At 40.6% G+C, this 13,577-nt stretch overlaps 1 protein-coding gene across 4 annotated transcripts in view; it reads left to right on the forward strand.

Moving 5' to 3' along the window:
• The first annotated feature begins 1,160 nt into the window (after nucleotides 1–1,160).
• ADGRD2 (adhesion G protein-coupled receptor D2) overlaps nucleotides 1,161–13,577 on the forward strand; it is a 930,084-nt gene continuing 917,667 nt past the window's right edge. For all 4 annotated transcript variants that reach the window (XM_077478839.1, XM_077478840.1, XM_077478842.1 and 1 more), the window contains exon 1: nucleotides 1,161–1,299. The gene's annotated coding sequence lies outside the window, so the exon portion shown is untranslated. The remainder of the gene's footprint in view (nucleotides 1,300–13,577) is intronic.

Below are 13,577 nucleotides of genomic sequence, written 5' to 3' on the forward strand. Positions count from 1 at the left end.
TTTTAAAGGATACCTGTTTGAACAAAATACCAGAGGATAAACTTATACCACGTACACACGAACGGATCCAAGCTGATCACAATGTAAACAGGATTTACCGGTTATTGACAATCCTCCCCTCATGCTGATAGGGCGTGAAGAGAGGAGAGACAAAAACCTACAAATCCAAACAGGGAACATCTGCATTGACAATCAGTGCACTGATCATCAGTGTCCTGATAATCAATGCAGCCCCAACAGTGCTGCCAATCTGTGCCTACCAGTGCTGCCAATATGTGCATACCAGTGGTGCCAAACAGTGCCCATCAGTGATGCCTGTCAGTGCTGCCTATTGCCGCCTATCAGTGCCCATCATGCCACCCAGCAGTGCTGCCTATCAGTGCCAATCAGTGCTGCAGCCTCTTCAGTGCCTCCTCATCTGTGCCACCTCATCAGTGCCCATCAGTGTGGCCTTATCAGTGCCGCCCATCAGTGTCCATCAGTGCAAAAGAAAAATTACTTATTTCCAAAATGTTATAACAGAAACTAATAAAAAATGTTTTTTTCCACATTTTTGGTCCTTTTTCCATTTGTTTAGCAAAACGTAAAAACCCAGTGGTGATTAAATACCACCAAAAGAAAACTTTATCTGTCTCAAAAAAATTATAAAAATGTCATATGGGTACAGTGTTGCACGCCATTCAAAGTGCAATAACACTGAAAGCTGAAAATTTGCCTGGGCAGGAAAGGGATGAAAGTGCCCAGTAGGCAAGTGATTAATCTAATACTATCGCTAGACTTTAATACTATACTATACTTTAATACTATACCTAGAATAAGTAAAAAAAAGAACACTTATGGTTTCTAATAAAAAAATACTTCCTCTAATGCAAGATAGTTACCAATTTATAATGGTATGATAATTATTTTTAATAACTTAGGTTAAAATGATTACATCTTCTGAGATAAATGATAAACAAATGGCAAAAAGGAGAAATGAGAGACCAATTCTTACAATGAATAGTAAAGTCTCTGCAACTTGTCCCACACTGTGAGAATTATCAGTTTTACAAGGGTGGAGTCCCTGGAGCGAAGGAGGCTGAACTGTTCTAGCTGACTCTGCTTGGGCACTGATTTGCTCAATAGCTTCTATTTGCATCACAAATAACTTTCCCAGACGTCAGATTTAACTATAGCATGCAGATGGATGCTCGCTGTCCCATTAACAGGACACATGGCTGATAAACAAGACAGCTTTGCTTCCTCTTTTCATGTCTAAGGGATCATTTTTCAGACATCTGATTTGTTGTAAGAAACAAGGTAAGAGTCCTCATTCTACTTTTAACATCAAAACCCTCCAAGCCAAGTTTTACCAGCCAAGGTTTTATGACTTTCTTATATTTATTAGAAATAATTGGTACATCTAGTCTTCTGTTGCTAGTGATATGAACAGAAAATCAATTATGTTAAAGTAAAGAAAAAGTTCTTAAAACTGTTATTTGTGCTGTGAGACTAAAACTTACTGTAAAGTTTTTAATAGTTTATATTTCTTAGGAGTCATTTATTATGAAACTTAGAAACATAGAAGAGTGATGGCAGAAATAACACCAAGTGGTCCATTGAGTCTGCCCCATTTTTTTCTTTTTTATTTCTTTATTATTTTTTGACAACTTTTTGATCTAAGTATAGAGCTAGGTTTGTTTTAAGAATGTTTGAATCCACTTAATGTTGACTGACTCACTACCGCTGACCTTTTGTGACGTATGGTAACGAATAAAAAAATGGAATAAGGATTATAAATAAAAAGCATTCGGTAAAGTGTCTTGTTGTACATCTTTGTTTTAGGATCCAACCTGACATAGAGAAATGATGGTTGGACGCTAATTGTTTGCTACAGGCTACACAATTTATTTTTCCATAGCAGACTTTTTACACATTAGCCATTATGTGTAAAGACTAAAGTCTTTAATAAGCAACCCAATAAATAATAACACTGAAAAGAGCTAAACACTGAAAAATAATCTACACGGATAGTCCTTTGTAAGCTATAGACAGAGTTAACATGTTATTGCCTTTCTCTGCATTAAAATATAATTATTGCTCTGTCAATAAAGCGATTGGTAATAAGCAGTTAAATGTTTTGGTAACGTGATCAAATCATCCATGCAGTTTAGCTGTAAATGAAAAAAACATGATTGACATGTTTGTAATAACCTTCACTTTCTGTTACATAATAATAATGATTATCTAGAAGGGAATGGGCCCGCTTTACTAAAAGGAAATGCACAATAGTAGGGAAAAAATGTATACAAGATAACTGATATGCTTGAAGCGCTTGTGTTGCAGCTTTGTATTAGTTCATGGACGTTTGCTTACCCAGTGAACACAATATCTCAACTTATCTACTAAAGCAAAAAGCATACACTGTGACCTTTTTCTTTTAGTGCTTCCACAATTAATTTCAACTATATCACTATGTGGTACTGTCCCTGTATGAAATGTAAAATAGCAATTGGATGTAAGGAAGCATTCGGTGATAATATAATTTAACCAAGTTTGTTGGTGACAGCATACATGCATTTTATTAGAAATCTCTAAGCCCAAAAAAGGTGAAATTGAGAGTGTGGAACATTTTATTAAAAAAATTCTGAACTAGGGGAATTGTACCCGATATAAATATTTTTCTGTTTGACTGAAGACCGAATGAAGTCTTTATTTATTTATTATTTATTTAAATCTTTATTGAATCCATTTCAGAGCAAATGTACATTTTAAACAACAGACTTTGAATTTAAGTGCCAGCTCACACAGGAACGACTTGTCATGGCAACTTAGCCACCTGACAAGTCGCGCTTCATTCTGTACTATGGAACCGTTCTAATAGGAGCGACTCAAGTTTAAAAAAACTCAAGCCCCATACACACGGGTTGAATATCGCCAGAAATCTACCAGTACAGTAGAAACCAGGCAACATTTGGCCCATGTGTACAGGTCGTTTTATGAAAACCAGCAATCAATCAATCGCCATCCGATCAGCTCTTTCAGTCAATGGCTGTGAGTGCTGACCCGGTGTGGTCTAGGGGGGGGGGGGGTGTCAGAACAAAATAGCACAATAGGAAGATCGATGTACTAACATTGCATAGTTAGCACCTTCGTATTTTTTTTTGCCTTCAGCCAGCTGGGTTGAACAAAAAATAAATAAAAATGACCATGTATCAGGCATTAAGGGCCCTTTCACATTCCATCTGTCCCCTTTTCATCCATCCATTGATCGATGAAAAAGCCAACAGCAATTCATTTCTATGGGTAAATGAATTTAAATGTATGATCACTCGTTTACATCCACTTCCATTCAGGTTCGTTGTCTTTTTTTAAACAAAACAAGACTCCATCTAGGTCCATTGAAATGGACCTGAATGGATGTAAATTGATGTAACTGGACAACAGTTCATTTTTTGTGTACAGTATTCCTAACAAACAGTGTGGAACAAGCAGCACTAAATACTATACTGTACACCATTAACATTCCTTGGATTGTCCACTTAAAGAGCTCCACTGGGAGACTGGGGCCACAACCACTAGCTTCAGGATCGTTGCATTAGTTTTTATGTCCCAACAATCATGACTCATTCCTAATGTCGGTGGGTGATTTCCCACTGATAGCAGAATGTACACAAAAGAGCTGACATTAAAACATTTCTAAAAAAAAAAGTGGCATGCAGGTTTTCCCTCCATTCCATACTAGGCTGTTTGGATTTGGTATGGATTGGGGGGGGCCTCACACCAAAAAACTAAATAAACAAAAAGGCGTGAGCCCCCCCCCCCCAATCCATACCAGATCCAAACAGCTTAGTATGGAATGGAGGGCAAACCTGCACGCCATTTTTTTTTTAGAAATGTTTTAATGTCAGCTCTTTTGTGTACATTCTGCTATCAGTGGGAAATCACCCACCGACAGTAGGAATGAGTCATGGTTGTTGGGACATAAAAACCAATGCAAAAACCAAGAGCTCTTTAAGTGGACAATCCAAGGAATGTGCACCTATCTCTAACTGGAATTTAGAGGTCTCTATTTCACCCCTATGAAAAGAGGGTCAAAGTGCTTTCAGCCAAACACGAAAGTGTAAGGCACATGCAGCTGGTGAGTGTGAGAACATAACGGGATTGGATTCACAGACACGGCGGTGTGGTAGAGGAATGTTCTTGTATTTGTGCATTATTACTACGAATGATTCACTGGTCACCATCTAATGTGTTCACTGATATGGACTTTTATTCATTTGATTAGGAGTTGGACACTTTTTGTTTGTACCATTTAATTTGGAGACTATATTTTGTATTCATTTTTTTATTAAGTGGTGATAGTCACTCATTTTCACAGGGTGTTTTCACTTATAGATAGATGTGTTGTGATTCACTGTATACTTTTGTTAATTTATTGGATACATTATTGCGCACACTGTGTGTTAATGGTGTACAGTATAGTATTTAGCACTGCCCCCCCCCCCCAAAAAAAAATGAAGTCTCACCGCTGTCAGGACACAATAACTAAGTGGGCTGCCTAACATGTTACATGTCAGTTTTAATATATTTTTTCATTTACATATGAGATTGGGTTCCTAGAAACTTCCAGGACATGGAGGGAGACTCTACACCTATCTTTGAACCGGTTATTGTTGAACCATTGGGGGACACCTGTCATCTTTAACCACTTCAGCCTCGGAAGGATTTACCCCCTTCCTGACCAGAGCACTTTTTGCGATTCGGCACTGCATCGCTTTAACTGACAATTGTGCGGTTGTGCGACATGACTCCCAAACAAAATTTACGTCCTTTTTTTCCTACAAATAGAGCTTTCTTTTGGTGGTATTTGATCACCTCTGCGGATTTTATTTTTTGAGCTATAAACAAAAAAAGAGTGACAATTTTGAAAAAAAACACATTATTTTTAACTTTTTGCTATAATAAATATCCCCCAAAAATATATAAAAATAGTTTTTTTCCTCAGTTTAGGCCGATACATATTCTTCTACATATTTTTAGTAAAAAAAAATAAAAATAAAAAAAAAATAAAAAAAATTGCAATAAGCAAAAGTTATAGCGTCTACAAAATAGGGGATAGTTTTATGGCATTAATATATTTTTTTTACTAGTATTGGCGGCAATCAGTGATTTTTATCATGACTGTGACATTATTGCGGACACATCGGACAATTTTGACCTATTTTTGGGACCATTGTCATTAATACAGTGATCAATGCTATAAAATTGCATTGATTACTGTAAAAATGTCACTGGCAGTGAAGGAGTTAACCACTAGAGGGGTTAAGTGTGTCCTAGGGGAGTGTTTCTAACTGTCTGGGGGATGGGCTAGTAGTGACACAACATTGATTGCTGCTCCTGATGACAGGGAGCAGACGATCAGTGTCCTGTCCCTAGGCAGAACGGGGAGATGCTGTTTACATTGGCATCTCCCCATTCTTCAGCTCCATGACACGATCGCGGGTATCCTCACGGCGTTCGAGTCCGCGGGTCCCATGGGCACGGTCACGGAGCTTGCGGCCAGCGCGCATGGGGGAAATTCAAAGTAACGTATGGGTACGTTACTTTGCCCAGGCGTGCCATTCTGCGACGTACAGTATATATGCTAACAGCGGTCAGCAAGTGGTTAACCAGCTTTCATGGTTACTTATCTTGTGTTCAGCTGGCCCTAGTTTTCTATTTTATGTGGTCTCACTTGGTGGGTATCTTGTGGCTTCCTGGGAATAGGAGGTTCCTAGACAAACTCTCAAGCTTTGGCACAATCAAGTTGTTTGGTGGCAATAAACATCCCTGATAAAGATATGTTTGAAATGCATTGGATATCCTTTTTCATGTTAAAAATGTTATTGAATCATACATGATTTACAATATCATATGGTATTGGGTATCACCACCTTTGAAAAAATAATGTCGTGCTACAATGTTGTATGATCAATTGATGCTTTTAATATACTGGATCCTAATGGAGGTTTTCTCTCTTTTAGACTGTCAATAATAATAAAATGTATATTTTTATATAACAAACGTAGGACCTTGATTGCCGTATAAAAGTCCTAAAAAAGGGAAATTTAAATTTTGTGCGGGTATCTATATTTGTGCTCTTGATCGCAGTTTATTATTTATTATTAAGAACAGAGAACCGAATCTACTACCTTTGGAGACATATATGATATATGTAGCATTGATACTTTGTGCTTTGTGTAATTTAATAGTACTAAGCATTACATTTCTATTTCCATTTGCAGCCATTTAATTTCCAAAACCTGCCAAAAAAATAAAAGCAATGCCCCTTAGTAACCATGACAACACTGACAGTATTCTGCACATTGTTTAAGTACAAAACACCACCAGAAATGTGATTTCATGCTGATGTGATTGGCTCATTGCTTTTCCCAGAAGTGATTCTCTTACTATACCACGGAGAGACAGGTCATATGCTTAATGCAGGCAGACTCTCCAACCTTAGCCCTTAGGAAGTGACTGGGATGTATTCAGCAGTTTCAGCAGAAAAGCATTAGTGAAAAAAAAAACTGAAAATAAGTTTTCTATAATTATTAAGTGGTGCAGACCTTCAGTTATGGAGCTGAAGGACATATCTATGGACATGTCACTGCACTTGTGCTCCATTTGAAGTACAGTCACTCTGTCGCAGTTGCAGATGGGGACTTAAAATTTCTCTATTCAAAACCTATAAGAAAAGTAAAGTTGAACTTTACTGACACTGAGGGGAACATGCAGAACAGTGTATAAAATTGTTCCTTAAATTATATTCCATGCAATTCTTAAAAGGTACATACAAATTTGACACCATAAACCATGCATATACTCTGCTCCCAACGACCGAAGAAGGCTTGTTAGACATATTTACTAATTATTACAAAATGTCTAACCTTGTGTAGATAAGTCCTCATGGGTCAACATGTTTCTCAATTAGCATCTTCAGGACTTATTGAGGATGATTGCAGAGGTAACTCTAGCTTGAAATCATGGCAGTCACGCAAGGAACTCCTGGGGTGGGCACCAAGGCAGGGAAAGAGACAAAAAGCACAAACCAAGAGGGGCCCTCTGGCTAATATATACTAGATAGGATATATATTTATAGAGGGCGTTGGCAAGTCTTGAGCCTTCTAGACCCCTTGGGGTCTAGAAGACTCAATAAATATGATATTGATATATAATTATTTTGCAGCTACATGAAACATCGGCCCCTCCAGATCAACAATTGTTTAACACATATCGATCATTAATCAAATCAGGGAATAACATATAGCCTTAACCCATTTATCTCTTGGGCACAGATGGAGGGGGAAAACAATTTCACTAACTATGCCATGATGTCAAACTGCCACAAATCTCACCAGGAGTCACACAGTTGTTGAAGTTGGGACTCATAGTGTTTCCATTCAGAACTTTTTGAACGAATGACATCTGTGCGGGCAGATCCATGCACAGTAGCTCCAAATTCAAATTTGACAGGAACTGGCATGGATCAAAACCCTGCAATGGGGGAAGGGTGTGGTTTTAGAGATAGTGCCTTTACTCTGACCAAGTTTCTTGTTAAACCTGTGGAGAGGCGACCCCGTTTCACTGTGTGTATTAGCACTTTTAGCTGGGTTTTTGCAAAGACAGGCAGACCGATTGCACACCTGTGGGCAGGGTTGTTATTATTATTATACACAATTTATATAGCGCCAATAGTTTGCACAGTGCTTTAAAATGTAGAGGGGGGGCAGCACAATTACAATACAGAAGGGACAGGAAGGCATATTCTTCCCAGGATTAGAGCTCAGTGCTCCCACTTGGAGACAGCTCCATCCGGGCAGACAGGAGGTCTGGACCCAGGAGTCAAGAGGACTTCATCCTACAGACACGACGTCTGTGTATGAGAGTCAGGAGGGCTCCCATCTTCTCTAGAAGAGAGAGGCTGCAGGTGACAGCTTGAGCATACAGGTCTGAAAAGTGGGTCTAAGTAAATATGAATAAAGAAAGAATGAAATACTCCTGCACTTGTGAAGGTGCTGCTGGTATAGGGTGGTAGTACTTTCAAAGGCAGTGAATTTAACAAATGATCGTGCATGTCCCGCTGCCTAAGCTGACCAGGGGTGGTCCGAAAAGAGCCAGGTGAAGGAGAAAAGATGGAAGACGCGTGAATGCTTGTCCTTGTATGGGCATGCCTGTTTTTAAAAACAAGTTTTTAATGTGAATATGTTGTTAACCTGGTTTTATGAATACGTAGATACTTTGCATATGCTTTTATCATTTTTTATTTGAACAAACTGTATACATCTTTTGATCAAAGCGTCAGATCACGCGCCTTCCATCTTTTCTCCTTCACCTGAAGCGGGTCTAAGGCCTAGGCATGAGGCTTAAATCACAAGTGAGTAAGCCAGGAGGCGTAACTAAAAAGTTTCCTTTAAAATAAAAGTGGGCTGCCATACCCTTAAAAATGCAGTCTGAACTGACACGCTTTCTTGGAATTGCATGCACCACTAGAGCTTAATCACTCCCCGATATTTACACAACTTAAATATGAGTGTAATAAGAAACATGGTCAGAAACAAGGAAGCTAAAAACCTTCTCATTATTTTTGAATAGAGTAAAAACCACAATCAGTTTTTATCTGTGTCCTGTTGGGGAGATTTCTCTTTAACCACTTCGTGCCCACGCTATAGCCAAAAGACGGCTACAGTGTGGACGCTATCTGCCGGGAGGGCGTCCCTGGACGTCCTCTTATTTACTTCCCCTCTGCGCACCGCCACGGGCATGCATCGGGGAAGTTCTGTATTGGCTGTGTCCCTCGGACACAGCCAATCACAGATCGTGCTAAATGGCCAATCACAGCGGCCATTTAGCACTTGATCGGCCTGTCCAATGAGAGATGATCTCATATGTAAACATATGAGATCATCTCTCATCGCTGGCTCCCCTCCTCACACAGAGACAGTGCGTGAGGAGAGAGAGCTTCTGTGCTGCAGCTGCAGCGACAGTGAGAACACACACACACACGTAGTGAAACACACACAGTGAAACACACGCCTACCTGTCCCCAGTGCCGCCTATCAGTGCCATCTGTCCCCTGTGCCACCTATCAGTGCCATCTGTCCCCAGTGCCACCTGTCAGTGCCACGTTTCCCCAGTGCCATCTATCAGTGCCACGTGTCCCCAGTGCCACCTATCAGTGTCATCTGTCCCCATTGCCACCTATCCGTGCCACCTGTTCCCAGTGCCACCTGTCCCTAGTGTCACGTGTCATCAGTGCCATGTATCAGTGTCACGTGTCATCAGTGCCACGTATTAGTGCTATCTGTCATCAGTTTCGGGTGTCATCAGTGCCACGTATTAGTGCCATCTGTCATCAGTGCCACGTATTAGTGCCATCTGCCATCAGTGCCACATCAGTGTCACGTGTCATCAGTGCCACATATTAATTCCATCTGTCATTGGTGTCACGTGTCATCAGTGCCATGTATTAGTGCCACCTGTCATCGGTGTCACATGCCATCAGTGCCAGGTGTCATTGTCCTGGTGCTCCAGGGCCTTCAAAAGTGTAATAGGTAGTCAACAAGTTAGATGTGTAATTTGTGCTCCTAGAACACGTGATGGTGTTCCCTGCATGTTGGGCCTCTCTAAGTGGCCGGGCTGTGAAAAAGTCCCACACATGTGGTATTGTAATAGTCAGGAGGAGTAGCAGAATTTATTTTGGGAAATTATTTGTGGTATACACAGGCGATGTGAGAGAAATAACCTATTACATTGACAATTTTATGGGGGGGGAAAAAAATATTAATATTGCAAAGAATTGTGGAAAAAAATGACAACATCAGAAACCTCACAATGCATCTTACTAAATACCTTGGAATGTCTACTTTCCAAAAAGGGGTCATTTGGGGAGTATTTGTACTTTCCTGACTTGTTCGCGTCACAAGAAATGAGATGTGGCCACCAGTACATCAGATGCGATAAATTTTTTATGATTTGCACCACAGCTTGTAGACTCTCTAACTTTCACAAAGACCAAATAATATCCACTAATTTGGGTTATTTTTACCAAAAGATATGTAGCAGTATAAATTGTGGCCAAAATTCATGAAAAAAAAATTAATAATTTGCAAAATTTGATCACAGAAACAAAGAAAAATTATTTTATTTTTTTCAAATTTTTTTTCATTTATAGCGCAAAAAAAAAAAACTCAGAGGTGATCAAATACCACCAAATGAAAGCTCTATTTGTGGGAAAAAAGGACAAAAAAATTATTTGGGTACAGTGTTACATGACTGAGTAATTGTCATTCAAAATGTGATAGCACTGAAAGCTGAAAATTGGTCTGGGCAGATGGGGTGTTTAAGTGCCCAGTAGGCAAGTGGTTAATTCCTCTGCCAAAGACACAACAGGAAATAAAAAAAATTAAAAAAATACCAAAAGCAAAAGGCAATTCCTGTTGTCACCAGAACAGATCTACCCATTAAAATATTTCCTCTCACTTTCAGTTACTATGACAACTCAAAAATGTTGGATTTCCTATCACTTTCTGTAAGTGAAACACTGATCACCATTACAAATAACGAGGGTGAATATCCCCAATAAGGACACAGGCTGAGTTGAAAACCTTGCAGGATTTTTTTTTTATATTCTTTATTCATAAACAAAAGGATGTACATACCAATTAGTACAATGTGTATAAGGTAATGCAAAATCCACAGCAGATATACAGAGGCATATAGAGACAAATCTCTAAAGTATTACCAAACAGGTATCCTTTACACGTATGTAGCGGCCACAACCCTTACAGGGCAGCCTTGACTTGTTGGGCTTACTAGTGTCCTCCTCTTGGCCTGCTCTTCCTCGTCTAGGGGTTCCCAGGGTTGATACCCAACAACTTGAATGCTGACACAAATAAAGTCCTTTTGAAAGGTTTTATTTTGCAGTAATAACATCCAATAACACAGTCTCTCATGAGAACAGAGGGCACAGGTGAAGAACTGAGGCACCTTGAACTGCAGGTCTAGCAAAGTCTCTAATTCCACCCAGAGAGTAGCCACACGCAGCTGGGTACTTCAAGACTGAACAGATCTCTAGCCAGAGATCATGGCAGTCAGCACGTTGACTCAAAACTTGAAGCAATCCTATGAACGTGTACAAGTTGTTACTAAGGGTGAACAGGAACCTTTTTCCTCAGTACCTGGAACGTTCTCTGTCTCCTCAATGGTACTGGAAAAACGTGAATTCATAAATGTCCTTCCCAACTCAGTAACCGGGCACTTCCCAGGATGCCACCTGCCGGCCCTCCTCCGAAGAGTCCTCCCCGGTCACTTCACAAGCTGTGGTGCCTCTCCAAGCCGAGAGCACACCTGGACACCTTGAATCCTCCCTCAGTTACTGCACCTCGGACCAACAGGTTCCGAGACTCGGGAACAGACGGATCCCTACCCCAGACCAGGCAGGTCTATTAGGGGCCTCTAACAGGAACATGTTGCGGGATGTCGAACACCCCGTGACCGGGACCCCTCACAAACTCCTCTCTTCTAAACACGTGACCCACACATCTTAAGTACCCCTTCCCAGACTCCCCAGAGGGGCCCGACACTCCCACTGATTGGCTCCGAGAAGGTTGATACTCAAAACTTCCAACCAGGCCTGGTTCTGGCCTGTCATGTGCACCTCACTGCTCACACAACCAGGCAGAACTTCTAACATAGCCCGGCAAGACTGTTGTCGAGGCCAACCTACGTAATTAACCTTCAGAACCCCTACTGTTCTGAAGCAAAAACAAAATTTACATGCGTATGACATTTTATCCAAAATGTCATCCGCTACATGTATTATTTTTATTATTATTATTATTATACAGGATATATATAGCACCAACAGTTTACGCAGCACTTTGGCGCTATATAAATCCTGGGCAGACATTACAATTACAATACAATTTAATACAATAGGAATAAGAGGGCCCTGCTCATTAGAAGTTACGATCTAACAGAGAGGGTCAAGAGATACAAAAGGTAATAACTGCTGGGAAAGCGCTGATGGAGAAAAATAAAAGTACAGTTGTTAGGTGGGGGCAGGGTAGGCCTCTCTGAAGACAAGGGTTTTCAGCAATCGTCCAAAGGTGGGTCGACTAGGAGATAATCAGACAGATTGGGATAGGGAGTTCCAGAGGATGGGAGAGGCTCTGCAGGCGAGCATGGGAAGAGGTGACAAGGGGGCTAGAGAGCAGGAGGTTTTGGGGGGAATGAAGAGACCATTTGTTAGCATTTTGAGACTAGGTTAGTGATGTAGCTGGGGGAAGTGTAGAGGGTGGCTTTGTAATTTGGTAGTATTTTGAATTGAATTTGTTGAGTGAATGGATGCCTGTTGAGGGATTGGCAACGAGGGGTAGCAGACGCTAAGCGGTTGCTAAGTTGAATGAGTCTGGCAGCAGCATTCATGATAAACTGAAGGGGGTAGCCTATGTAAGCGTAAGTCAATGAGGAGGGAGTTGCAGTAGTTGAGGCAAAATATGACCAGGGAGGGAACAAGGAGCTTTGTGGTGTCATTGGTTAGAAAGGGGAACATTTTGAAGACGTTACAGAGGTTGAGAGGGCACACTTTGGACATTGATTGGATGTGGGGCAGAAAGCATAGTTCAGAGTCCAGGATTAAACCTAACACCTTGGCATGCGGGGACAGGTTGATAGTTGAGGCATCGATCTTGAGAGAGAAGTCAAGGGAAGGGGCACATAAGGGAGGAAATATTATGAGCTTGGTTTTCGATAGATTGAATTTGAGGAAATGATATAACATCCAGTCTGGTATGTTTTTTTAGTAAATTAATAATGCGTGTGGAGACTAATGGAGTGAGCTGGAAGTAGTAATATAGATTTGGGTGTCATCAGCATAGAAATTATGTTGGAAGTCATGGGAGGCTATTAACTGACCCAGGAAGGGAGGAGGTGTAGATCCAGAATAGGACCTCTCCTAGAGGTCCAAGAACAGAACCATGGGGGATCTTGACAGAGAAAGGGAGAGGGAATAGAATTGTAAGTAACACTGCAGGTGCAATAGGATAGGTAGGATGAGAACCAACTACAAGTCCAGTCATATAGACCAAAGGAGTAGAGTCTTTTGAGGAGGGGAGAGTGATCCACCATTTCAAAGGCAGCAGAAAAGTCCAGGAGTAAGAGTACAGAATAGTGTCCATTGGTTTTGTCTGTTAGTAGATCGTTTGAGAGTTTTAGGAGAGCAGTTTCTGTGGAGTGTTGAGGGCAAAATCCAGACTAAAGGGGATCAGGAAGGTTCTTCTCAGTGAGATGGTCCCTCAGTTGGTTGTAGACCAGTTGTTCAAAGAGTTTGGAGGAAAAGGGGAGAAAGGTGATGGGATGCAGGTTGTTAAGATTGGTGAGGTCCAGTGAGTGCTTTTTAAAGTAGAACTTTAGTCCAAAAATGAAATCCTGTTAGAATACTTCAGGCCCCTTTTACAGGTATAGCTATATAACACATTAAAAATAAGTGCTTATCCTATTTAAAATCCAGTAATATACTGTCTCCCCCATGCTCTGTTTTTAGAGAATTGTGC

Source organism: Lithobates pipiens, unplaced genomic scaffold, assembly GCF_037356315.1.
Source record: "Lithobates pipiens isolate NorthernLeopardFrog02 unplaced genomic scaffold, aLitPip1_a1.2 Scaffold_1, whole genome shotgun sequence".
NCBI classification, from domain to species: Eukaryota; Metazoa; Chordata; class Amphibia; order Anura; family Ranidae; genus Lithobates; species Lithobates pipiens.